The sequence below is a fragment of the Rhinolophus sinicus genome, chromosome 16, assembly GCF_057876585.1.
Source record: "Rhinolophus sinicus isolate RSI-liver-muscle chromosome 16, RSI-T2T, whole genome shotgun sequence".
Classification (NCBI taxonomy): Eukaryota; Metazoa; Chordata; class Mammalia; order Chiroptera; family Rhinolophidae; genus Rhinolophus; species Rhinolophus sinicus.
In genome coordinates this window covers 193,001,448-193,014,196 of record NC_142516.1, presented here as the reverse complement: position 1 = coordinate 193,014,196, position 12,749 = coordinate 193,001,448, and the positions used below count along the sequence as shown (strand labels likewise).

At 39.9% G+C, this 12,749-nt stretch overlaps 1 protein-coding gene across 2 annotated transcripts in view; it reads left to right on the top strand.

Annotated features, from left to right (window-relative positions):
* FBXO25 (F-box protein 25) overlaps nt 1–12,749 on the top strand; it is a 101,923-nt gene that overhangs the window by 20,447 nt on the left and 68,727 nt on the right. The window lies entirely within an intron of this gene.

Sequence of the window (12,749 nt, the reverse complement as noted above, 5' to 3'; positions counted from 1 at the left end):
CCTGGTTTAATTATCTTCACTTTCATAACTTAATTTTTTGCTGGTGCAAATGAATCAAACGCCCACATGCAGATCCTGTCTCTTTTACCATATGGCACCATAAGAACCAGTTTTGCTGGGTTTTGATGGAATTTAGAACACATTTTGTTGCTCTGCCATGTGTTTGTCCCTGATTGATGTTAAAGCTTGAAATGCTCCATTATCAAAGCACACAAAGGCGTAACCGGGTTTCCCATTAATAACTTTGTGTCAGCAATTGTGTGTGGTTAGGGCATATGGCCATTATGTGATCTGCATACAGGTGTGTTTCTGTGATGTTTGTATGATTTAGAGAGTGTAGATCTTTATGGCATCTGTGAAAGTATGTGTTCAGTTTGAGAGATCCATATGTGATTATCTGAACATACATACTATGTTTAAGCGCGGTCATTTGCTGTGTGTGTGTTAGGGTTTGCATGCATTATGAGGGTGTTGTCATTATTAGATTAGTGTGTGTCATTGTATTTCAGAGGGATGCATGAGGTGAGAAGCGTTGTCTACTTGGCATCAGTTCAACAGTTGTTACCTGTGAAGCACCAGTGATTTCAGCAAAGGCCCACTGGGCACTCTGGGGAGCCCAGGAAAAGTGAAAGTAGCAGTGGAGGCAGGCTTGTGGCCCTGCTGGGGCTATGGAGATGGGAGGGGCTGAATCCTGATCAGTAGGAAACTAGCACCCAGGGTTTGAATGGTTCAGAGGTGGACCTGTGGGCATCAGTGATGGTGGCTCTGAGTGGGAGAGTTATGGAGCTGGGGCAAAAGATGGGGGACTCAGTTATGGAGTTCTAAGGTAGAAAGCCTACTAGGCTTGCGGATTGAGGATCCTAAGTTCAGCAGGGGGAAGGACTAAAGCCGTGTTAAAGCAGCAGTACCAAAGCGAAAACGGAAGGTGCTGTGTTTTTGGAGGAATGAGTGGCAGACCCAGGAACACTTACAGATAGGGCAGAGGGGGCAGAGGAGGCACAGGCATGCCTGCAATGATCATACCTTTTAAGGCCCTGCCTGTATCAGGCTGAAGTCCCACCTGCCCCTGCTATGTCGTGGCCGAGGCCCCTCTCTGGTCACACCCTCTTTGTCCCAGGCTGCCCCACTTTGCTACCAACCTAAGAGGAAGAGGAGGGTGACCTGTCTAGCCTTTAGTGGGAAAAGAGTGGTTGCTAGACCCCTGTGTTGTCAGATACTGTGGTGTTTCTGGAGGGCCAAGGGTTGCCCAGCCCCAGCTTCCAGTGGAGCGGTTGTGGTTGGGGGTACCTGGAGGGGACTTAGAAATATCTCTAGAGATTCACATTGACAAAGGATGCTTTCCGAGGTTTCCTCTGACAGCACTGTGTGATCTCTGTATCTGCAAGAGTGCTTGCAATATGTCAGGAACACCGTAAACATGCGCCTGGCAGCACGGTGGGGCCCTTGGAGCAGCTGTGCGCATGCGTGTCTTCACAATCCTCTCCAGTAAGCCAGATCCCTTCATGAAGAGGACATTTCTATTCAGCATTGTCCAGCAACAATCACAAAAGTGTTCCACAATACGGATGGTAATAACGAGGGGTGGGAGGAGAGCTATAAAGGAGTACAGTGTTAATACGTGATTAAAGTTGGTATCAATTTACAATACATTGTTACAAGTTTAGGAGATTAAACCTAATTTCCATGGTAACTACAAGCAAAATATCTATAGACTATACAAAAGGAAATGAGAAGGGAATAAAAAAATGTCCCTACCAAAAGATCAACTGATTACAAAGGAAGGTAATCATGGAGAAAAGGATAGCCCAAAAAGGCTGTGAGTTGTACAGAATCAATGACAAAATGGCAAATGTTAAGGCATTCCTTGGATTTAAATGTTAATGGATTAAACTCCCCAATCCAGAGACTTGGCATAATGTGTTACAAAAATAGGATCCAACTACATGCTGTCTACAAGAGGCTTGCTTTGGATCTAATGACGTGTAAGTTGGATATGAAGGAATGAAAAAGGTAAAACCTTGCAAACATTAACCAGTAGAGATCAGGAGTGGCAATAGTAATAAAAATAGATCTTAAACCAAAAACTGTTACAAGAGACAAAGAAGGACCTTGTATGATGATAAAAGGGACCATTTACCAAGAAGATATAACAGTCATAAAATTTAAACCTCAGAGCCCCATAAATACATGAAGCAAACACTGACAGAATTAAAGGAGAAATAGACAATTATACAATCACAGCAGGAGACTGGTACCTCTGTTTCATAGAATGACCAGACAGAAGATCAATAAGGAAACAGCAGTGGAGGAGAAACCTTGTAAAAGAAGATGCTGCCTACACAGTCAAGAGTAACTTTCAGAAGCTGGTACGGAGTTCTACAGTTTGTGTGGATCCTGGAAGGGTGGGAGAAGTGTGGGATGCTGACTCTCATGCCTTTGGTGGGGTGTATTTTGAGAGAGGATGTTAATACTCGGGGTGGGGGTTGTCAGGGAAAATTGGGCAGTTATCGCCAAGATCCAGATTCCTCTTATTCATTTTCAGAACTGGTTCGAGAACCTTGGTGGAGAGAATGTCCCACAAATATGGGTTGAGTTGGACCACAGGGTTTTATGTGTCTATGGGGTGTCCATTCGCCTAAGTTCATTTCCATGGGGTGAGGGTCTGAGACAGAAGAGAATTGATGGGGGACAGTTTGCACAGGGTGGAGTGATAGGAGCTGCTGCAGGCTATGAGGTTTAAGAGCAAGATGTAACACCTGAACAAGGAGAGAGGGTCTCCCCTGGGCAGATGGAAGTTTTTCACTCACACCCAGTCAATGCATTAAGAAGGCAAAGCGGAGGAAGAAGAAAGAAGCCATGAGACTCCAGATGTCCACAATTTCCAGACCCCCATCTCGTGAAGCCCCAAACCCTCACTTAGAAGTGGCCACAGTCAACAAGGACATGCAGGGTTCTCTAAGGGAAAGAGCAAGGGGGCTCTTTTTGCTCATGGTCAAAAGTAAGAATACTGTGACTATTGCTAATGAATAATATATAAACACCTTTATGTGAGAGGAACAAGAGTTGCAAATGCCAACTCTCCCACGGTGATCAGGAGCTCCAATTGCCTGCATGATTCTGAGGCAGGGATGCCTGGTTCGCACCGTGTGTGGACTTGGTTTCTTCCTTCACTGTGGGATTTTCAGATTCAGTTGTTCTGCCATGTGCACTGGTGGTGGTCTCCAGCTCTACCCCTGCCCCCGCGAGCCTCACTGCTTGCCTCCTCTCCTCTGCCCCTCTCGATGCACTTGTCCTGAGTCAGCTTGGCTCCTCCATATGGGATCTCCAGCAGTGTCACTCACTCAACTCTGACTTTCAGATGGGCTCTGCACAGATTTGGTTATCAACCAAGTGATGTCACAGACTGTTTTACCATTTGGTTAACCAAGTCAATGACTTCAATTTGGTGGAATCAACAGCTCCCATCTTGCAAATTTACCCCTTAAAATTCCCTGCATTAGAATGTATCATGGGCATGAGTCATGATAATTTAGCACAAGTGATGAAGTTAATGAGCAGATAAAAATTAGATATTAATATAATTTAAATATTTAAGCCAGTGTTTTGGTACAGAAGTGTTTGAAGATTGATTAAGACTTGTGCAATGAAATAGAGTGAAGCTTGCTGACATCTATTAGGTTGGTGCAAATTTTGCAACGTTAACCTTTTAAACTGCAATTACTTTTGCACCAACCTAATAGTTGAACAGAGGACTCACCAGAACCCCCAAAATAGAGGCTGCAAGGCCTACTACACTCCCAATGCACGTTCTTCTGGAAGGAGCTGCTTGTTCTCCCAAATTCTACACTGCCCAGCTTCTTGGGGAAAATGAGACGTCGATTTTATCTTTCCCTTATAAGGGAAAACCTAATCATAGCTAAACTCCATGGAAGCACCCTGAGTACACAAGTGCTAAACATGGACAGCGCTTCTTTCCCTGTAACACTCCCCCCAGCCTCCCTCCAGTGTCCCCCCTTCACCTTGATTAGATTTTGAAGACAAAAAGTAAACATCTCATTAAATGATGGAGAACAAAGACCATTTTGAAGGATAATTTGAAAATACTCTTTATACATATTTGATTTCAGTTTATTTCAGTTTTATAAAACCATAGCTTTTAATAGAACCTTGACCCAAGTACCAGCAAGTTGAGATAAGAGTTTGGGTGGGAGAGAAAGTTACTTCATGTAGGAAAAAATAACCATTATCTTTTTTCTGATCTTCAGCGTACACAATACAAATACGTATAGCTGCTATAACACTTCACACAATTCCTAGGAATTGGAACAATAATAAGATACAATGATGTTTTTCAACAGTTGGTCAAGGCTTTACATAAAACTGCCATGCTATTTCCCCCCTAAGTGTTGTACAAGCATTACCACTAATTAAATTCCAGACAATTTCATCATCCCAAAAAGAAGCTTGACCCTCATTAAGCAATCACTTCCATTATTCTACTCAACAACCCTTGCCAGCTACTAATGTACTTTCTGTATCTACCCTGTTTCCCCGAAAATAAGTCCTAGCCGGACAGTCAGCTCTAATCCATCTTTTGGAATAATAATGTAAGACCCGGTATTATATTTATATTTATATTATATATTACATTACATTATATAAGACCTGGCCTTATATTAAAATAAGACTGGGTCTTATATTAATTTTTGCTCCAAAAAAAAGCATTGGAGCTGATTATCTGGCTAGGACTTATTTTCAGGGAAACATGGTATGAATTTGCCTATTCTGAATGTTTAAATACATGGAGTCAAACAATATTTGACCTTTCCATCTGGCTTTTTAAATTGAGCATAATGTTTTCAAAGTTCATCCAATTGTGGCACATATGAATACTTAGTATTTTCTATGTCTGAATAACATTCAATTGTATGGATAAACCAGATTGTGTTTGTTTATTCAGCCACTGATAGTCATTCAAGTTGTTTGTACTTTCTGGCTGTTGAAAGTAAACTGACATCTTAAGACGCTTAATCATAGAGCTGGGAAGACTATGGGTCGAGCTGGGCCCCTTGTTGACTCTCTAGTCTTGACTTCCTGTTGAACTCCATGGTAAACTCTAGGGGAAGAGATGTCAATAAAAGAGGGAGCCATATTGTGTTCTGGGTTTTTTGTCACAGAGGACTGCCCTCCGGGTGTGAGTGTGCTTACACTCTTTGGTGGTTCCATTTTCTTTTCCCAGATAAACCATTTTATTTATTTTATTTTTTTTAAGATTTTGTTGGGGAAGGGGAACAGGACTTTATTGGGGAACACTGTGTACTTCCAGGACTTCTTTCCAAGTCAAATTGTCCTTTCTATCTTAGTTGTGGAGGATGTCGTTCAGTTTCAAGTTGTTGTTCTTTCAGTCTTAGTTGTGGAGGGTGCAGCTCAGCTCCAGGTCCAGTTGCTGTTTTCTAGTTGCAGGGGGCACAGCCCACCATCCCTTGCGGGAGTTGAAGCAGCAACCTTATGGTTAAGAGGACGCACTGCAACCAACTGAGCCATCCGGGAGCTCGGCGGCAGCTCAGCTTAAGGTGCCATGTTCAATCTTGGTTGCAGGGGGCGCTGCCCACCATCCCTTGCGGGAGTCGAGGAATCTAACTGGCAACCTTGTGGTTGAGAGCCCACTGGCCCATGTGGGAATCGAACTGGCAGCCTTTGGAGTTAGGAGCATGGCGCTCCAACCACCTGAGCCACCGGCCCGCCCTCTTATACATTTTTTAAATCACTTTTTATTATACTTTTTTGATAGACACCTAGAAAAAAGTAAAAGTTTTTACTGAATATTTTTATTAAATCTAAAAGTACTATGATGTAGTCTTTAGGATTTTCTATATATAATATCATGCAACCTGCACAAAGTGATTCTTTTTATTCCTTTCCAATTTTGATGCTTATTATTGCTTTTTCTTGCCTAATTGCTCTGGCTAGGACTTACAGTACTACATTGAATAGAAGAGGGGAGAGCAGGTAACCTTGCTTTGTTCCTGATCTTAAAGAAAAAGTTTTCAGCTTCTCCCCATTGAGTATGATGTTAGCTGTAGGCTTGTCATATGTGCCCTTAATTAAGTTGAGGTATGTTCCGTCTATGCCCACTTTGTCAAGAGTTTTTATCATAAATGGATGTTGTAAAATCCTTCTTCTTCATGTACTGAGATGATCATATGAACATCCTTCATTTTGTTAATATTGTGAATCACATTATTTGATTTGTGGATGTTGAACCATCCTTGCATCCCTGGAACAAACCACACTTAGATCCTTTTAATGTATTGTTGAATTTGGTTTGCTAATATTTTATTTGCATCTATGTTCATCAGAGATATTGGCCTGCCATTTTCTTTTCTTGTGATGTCCTTGTCTGGTTTTGGTATCAGGGTAATGCTGATCTGGTAAAAAATGTTTGGATATGTTCCCTCTTCTACTTTTTGAAGAGTATGAGAATGATTTGTTTTAATTCTTCTCTAAATGTTTTGGTAGAAATCTCGAGTGAAGTTGTCTGTTCCTGGAATTTTGTTTGTTGGGAGGTTTTTGATTACTGATTCAGTCTCCTTTCTAGTAATCAGTCTGTTCAGATTTTCTATTTCTTTATGATTACATTTTGCTAAGTTGTATGATTTTAGGAATTTGACCATTTCTTTTAGGTTGTCCAATTTATCAGAATATAATTGTTCCAAGTTGTCTCTTATGATCCTTTGTATTTCTGTGGTAACAATTGTAACAGCTCCTCTTTCATTTTTGTGTTTTCTTGAGGATCCTAGCTAAGATTCATCAATTTTATCTCTATCTTATCCCAGCTAAGTTTCATTGATGTTTTCTATTGGTTTTTTTAGTCTCTATGTCATTTATTTCTGCTCTTGTTATTTCCTTGCCTCTACTACCTTTAGGCTTCATTTGTTCTTCTTTTTCTAGTTCCTTGGGTGTAAATTTAGGTTATTTGAGATTTTATATAGTTTTTTGATATAGGTATTTATTGATATAAACTTCCCTCTTCAACTGCTTTTGCTTTATTCCATAAGATTTGGTATACAGTAGTAATTCAGTTTTTGAACATCTCTGTTGACGAACATTTTGGTTTACGAACGCAGTAAACTCGAAAGTAAATGCTTCGGTTTTCGGTTTTCGAACACGCCTCAGAAGTCGAACATGTCATGCAGCTTCCACTGAGTGTAAGATCCTGTGGCCTAGCTGTTGGCTGTTTTCAAACATTTCAGAACTCGAACGGTCTTCCGGAATGGATTATGTTTGAAAACCGAGGTACCACTGTATTTACATTTGCATTTGTCTCAAAGTATTTTTTAATTTCTCTTGAATTCTTTGACCACTTGGTTGTTCAGTAGCATGTTATTTAATTCTACATATTTGTGAATTTTCCAGTTTTCTTCTTGTTTTTTATTTTCATACCATTGGGGTTAAAAAAGATGCCTGATATGATTTCAGTCTGGTTTATTTTATTTTTCTCCCCATTCTTCCGCCTCTCCCCCAAACACTCTGGTTCAAGCTGTTGTTTCTCAGTCTAGTTGTGTAGGACGCAGCTCCCTGGCCCATGCTGATGGTATTATGAGCCTTGCGTCCCTCCCCTCCCCTAGCTGAGGCAGTCCGTCACCTGTTGTTGGTGGGTAGCTCACGGCAGCTCTCACCGGCTGCCGGCCACTCACACTGGCCACTGGCTGCTCATGGCAGCACACGGTAGCCCACGGCAGTACACAGCAGCCCATGGCTGCTCACGCTGGCTGGCAGCCAGTCACAATGGCCACTGGCAGCTCCCGGCAGCACATGGTAACCCATGGCAGTACACAGCAGCCCACGCTGAACTCCAGTTGCTCACGGCAGCCCAGATCCAGGGAGACCTGTTGTTCACAATCTTAGCTGTAGAAGGCGCAGCTCACTGGCCCATGTGGGAATTGAACCGGCTACCTCAGTTCTGCACTCAAACCACGTGAGCCAGTTGGCCGGCCCCAGTTTTCTTCATTGACTTGTTTTGTGGGCTAACATGCAATCCACGTTGGAGAATGTTCCATATGCACTTGAGAAGAATGCATATTCTGTTGCTTTTGGATGGAATATTTTGTAAAAGCTGTTAAGTATATCTGGTCTAACAGTGTCATATAAGACCAGTATTTCCGTATTAATTTTCTGTCTGGATGATCTATCCATTGATGCCAGTGAGGTATCAAAGTCCCTTACTACTATTGTATTGCTGTCTATTTCTCTCTTTAGGTATGTTGATATTTGCTACATATATTTAGGTGCTCCTAAGGTGGATGCATAAATATTTACAGATGTTATATCCTCTTGTTGAATTGATTCATTTATCATTATGCAATGCCCTTTATTTTTTAAAAAAGGCATTTATAAAGGAAAAAGTATGTATCAGCAGACTTCACTCAAAAATTAGCTATTTATTGACTTAATTTATACTTGTGATGTACATATATGTTAATGGTATGTAGCTATGACACATCATCTTGTGTTTGACATTTTTCAGTAATGTTCAAAGTTACTTTCTGGTTAAACCCACTCATCATAATTATGATTACTGCAGCATGAATAATCGAAACTGAGCAGTATAATAGATTTTTTAGCAACAACTTCACTTCATATGTATTTTTAAGCACTACATTAAAAAAATAATTGCTTATTGTTACAAAATTCTACACTCAGAATTCTCACATGATATCACAACCCTACATATTTACCCTAATTTTTGTTATAATATGCCATTAAGCAAGATTACCAATTAATGTCTACATTGTGTGGTTAAACATTTTTTTTAGGTGTTTTTCCTAGTCATGAATTTCTGATACAAACGCCCACCATTCATTTGATTTTAGCATTGGTGTATATAATTCGAGACATTAAATGTTTACTAGGGAATTAAAAATCACTGACTTCCCTTCATTCGTTACATTGGAAGTATTTTATACATATAGCAGTCCCTCCCCACTTATCTTCAGTTTCACTTTCCACCGTTTCAGTTACCCATGGTCAATCATGGCCTGAAAATATTAAATGCAAAATACCAGGTATAAACATAAGTTTTAAATTGTGTGCCATTCTGAACAGTGAGAGGAAATCACATGTCATTCTGCTCCATCCTGCCTGGGGCATGAATCATTCTGTTGTCCAGCGAATCCACACTGTACACGCTACCTGCTCATTAGTCATTTAGCAGCTTTCTTGGTGTCACAGTGCTTGTGTTCATATAACCCTTTTATTAGCCTCACACCATCATAATACCTATGTCATTCACCTCACTTCATCTTATCACACAGGCATTGTAGCCTCTGTCATCATTACAAGAGGGGTGAGTACAGTACAAGATATTTTGAGAGACTTCATTCACATAATTTGTATTACAGTATATTATAATTATTCTACTTTATTAGTTATTGTTAACCTTTTACTGTGCCCTATTTATAAATTAAACTTCATCATACGTATGTATGTGTAAGAAATGGCATAGTATATATAGGATTCAGTATTATTTATGGTTTCAGGCATTCACTGGAGGTCTTGAAACATATTCCCAAAAATAAATAGGGACAAATTTAGTGCAAAAATTCACAAGTCTAAAATAGTTTTTCTCTGAGTAAAAAACTTTTTTCATGCATATTATACTGAGCATTAAATCCTGTTTTTTCCACTCATGTGACCTCCTGGTAAAGACCTTCCTGTCTGATTTTCCATTTTAGGGAAATTAGATTCTTATTCATATAGAGTTTTCTTGTGCAACCCATGACTGGAGATCAGCTAAATTGTCTTCCTCATTGATTATAAATATAGGGTTCCTCCAAGTGAAGTTCACTCATGTTGTTTAAAGGTAAGTTATAAATGAAAGCATTTCCATTATGAATATAGTCATAGAATTTCTCCCATGTATGAGTTTTCTGATTTATTAGAGCTGTGGTTGAAGACTCTTCCACATTCATTATATTTACAGAGTGAGTTGTCTCATGTCTTCTAAGGCAAGCACTTATAACAAAGGCTTTCCCATATAAATGACATCCAAATGGCTTCTCTCCAGTGTGAGTTCTCTCATGTCGTTTAAGGCAAGAACTTTGAACAAAGAATTTCCCACATAAACGACATCTAAATGGTTTCTCTGGAGTGTGAGTTCTCTAATGTCTGAGGTAAGAGCTTTGAACAAAGACTTTCTCACGTACATGACATCCAAATGGCTTCTCTCCAGTGTGAGTTTTCTCATGTCATCTAAGGCTTTTGAACAAAGGCTTTCCAACATAAATGACATACAAATGGCTTCTCGCCAGTATGAATCCTCTTAATTTCTACTTAAGAATGAAGTATGATTGAAGGCCCTCCACATTGATTACACACATATGGATTTTCTCCTTTGTGAGTTATTTTGTGGAAATTAAGGTGAGAGCCCCAGCTGAAGTGTTTTCCACATTCATCACATTTATAGGGTTTCTCTCCCATATGAATTCTCTGGTGTATATAAAGGTTTCTTCTGTGACTGAAAAGTTTCTCACATTCATTACATTTATATGGTTCTCTCCAGTGTAAATTAAGACATGTTGACTCAATATGTATGTGTGAAAGAAAACCTCATTGAACTCAATATGTTCAAAGGGGTCCTTTCCTCAGTGATATCTCTGCTGTTGGGAAAGAGATGAGAGACTGTAAAAGAACTGTTCACATACATTCATTCATTCACTTCTCTACATATGAATTCTATGCTGACCATTTCATGAATATCTCCAGGAAAGTCTTCCCCATGTTAGTTACATAACATATGGTGTGTTAATTTCCAGCGTGCACAAACATTTTTACCTTTATAGCATCTTTACTGGAGGACTGAGTAATTTTGAAGATTTCATTGTGTTTCATGCAAATAAACCAGGATTATACAACTATCCTTTTATCAGAACAAAATTTATAGTTTAAATCCAGGCTGATTTCTTATTCACATTGAGATTTTCAATCACATTCTATGAGAATGTACTTATGCCAAATTCTTACTATTTTTATGTGGTTCTTCTGAAATGTTAACTTATCCCATTCCCAGACCTTTAACATGCATGATCAAGGTTTGTCACCATGAAACTTACTATTGTCTTGTACTTAGATGGGTCCTTCATACAGACATCTTGCATAGATATTATTCCTTGTTTTCAGTGGCTGTTTTGCATGCCTGAAAATTTAAAGAAACTAAGAAATAGACATAAGAAATATCTTCAGTGGAATTAGGGGAATTAAATTGATGGGAAAAAACAAACGCAAGGCCCATGTAAGTATGTTTCAAATATTGACCATTGCATGGCAAAATAATGTGACATTGAGGAATATACTAGTGAACAGGCACATATTAGAATAATATAAATTAGGAAAAAAAAACCCTCAGTGTTGAAATTCAAGAAAAACAAAATAATGATTGGCCGCTGCAGAGGATATGAAAATGGAAATCATTAAAAGAAAGACCACATTGTAAAATTTTACATCCAATGAGGACAGCAACATTGCTTCTCTGAGGTTAAATGTAAGTACAGGAGGATACATGAAGGGAAGTTAATAAGTGTGACAAATTATGACTCAATCTGAGGAATTTTGTCTCAGTGGCCACTCAAATTTCTCTGAAGCTGTTATTCACTAAATAAAATCTGCAACTGACATCCATGAGGTCTTGGTCACCCACTGACGAGCCTCTTCTTCACACAGAGCACACATGCCGGGAGCTCACCTGGCCTCAGGCCATGGGGAAGTCCCCTTTCTTCCCTCCACGGCTCCTCCTCCTGCTTCATCTGGGAAATCACATCTCATTTGACGAATTGATACCCTGTATGTTGGAGAATGGTATGTTGATTTCCAGTTCTGTGTTGATAACAGCACATGATGTTCACATCCAGTGCCGGCTACTGAAGAAGAACCATGTGAGCATGGATGGGCAGCCCAGAGAACCCCTGGAGCACTGGCCACAGTCAAGGTTCTCACCCTGACACTGCACCCCAAGACAGTGCAGGCCTGTGGGTGCTGATGCTGCTGCCTATCTGAAAGGCAGAGTGCTCAGTGTTTGCATCCACAGAGGAATCAAATGTTTCCACAGAGGGGCTCACATTATTTTCAAAGGCATACAATAAACATAAGCTCCACCTGAGGAGCTGTGAAGTATACTCTGTGGAGTTTTATATGGAAAGTGAAGACAAGATGTTATGTTTTCTACTGTGCTCAAGACTCATAGTTCTTAGAGCGGAAAATATTTAAGATCTTTATTCATTTAAAAATACTCATTGTATTCCCAGCACTGTTCTTTTTCTTGGAGATAGCATAGCAGAAAGATATAAAATTGGAAGACTATATTCCAATTGTGTAACATTTGATGAAAATAAAGTAACAGATTTCATCCAGGTACAAAAAGATTTGAATCAGGGCAGACAGCAGAGTGGCATATGTGGAAGCTGTCCTGGATACGCGTTTCATAAATAAAGAAATGACTGAATGTTGACAGGCGCACCCTCGGAGACTAGATGGCTAATGTTCTCCAGCATCACAGCTCTGTACAGCTTTCTCAGGGATGTGTCCAGCAAGGCCCACTCTTTTGGGTCAAGTCTACAGCTACATCCTTGCAGGTTACAAATTCCTAGAATATCATGGATCTTCTGGTTCAATCAGGGCCAATATTCCATGGATGATAGTCAACATGATGATGCTGGCAGATGGGAAGCTGTCTGTATAGAAAGCTCCAACCACAT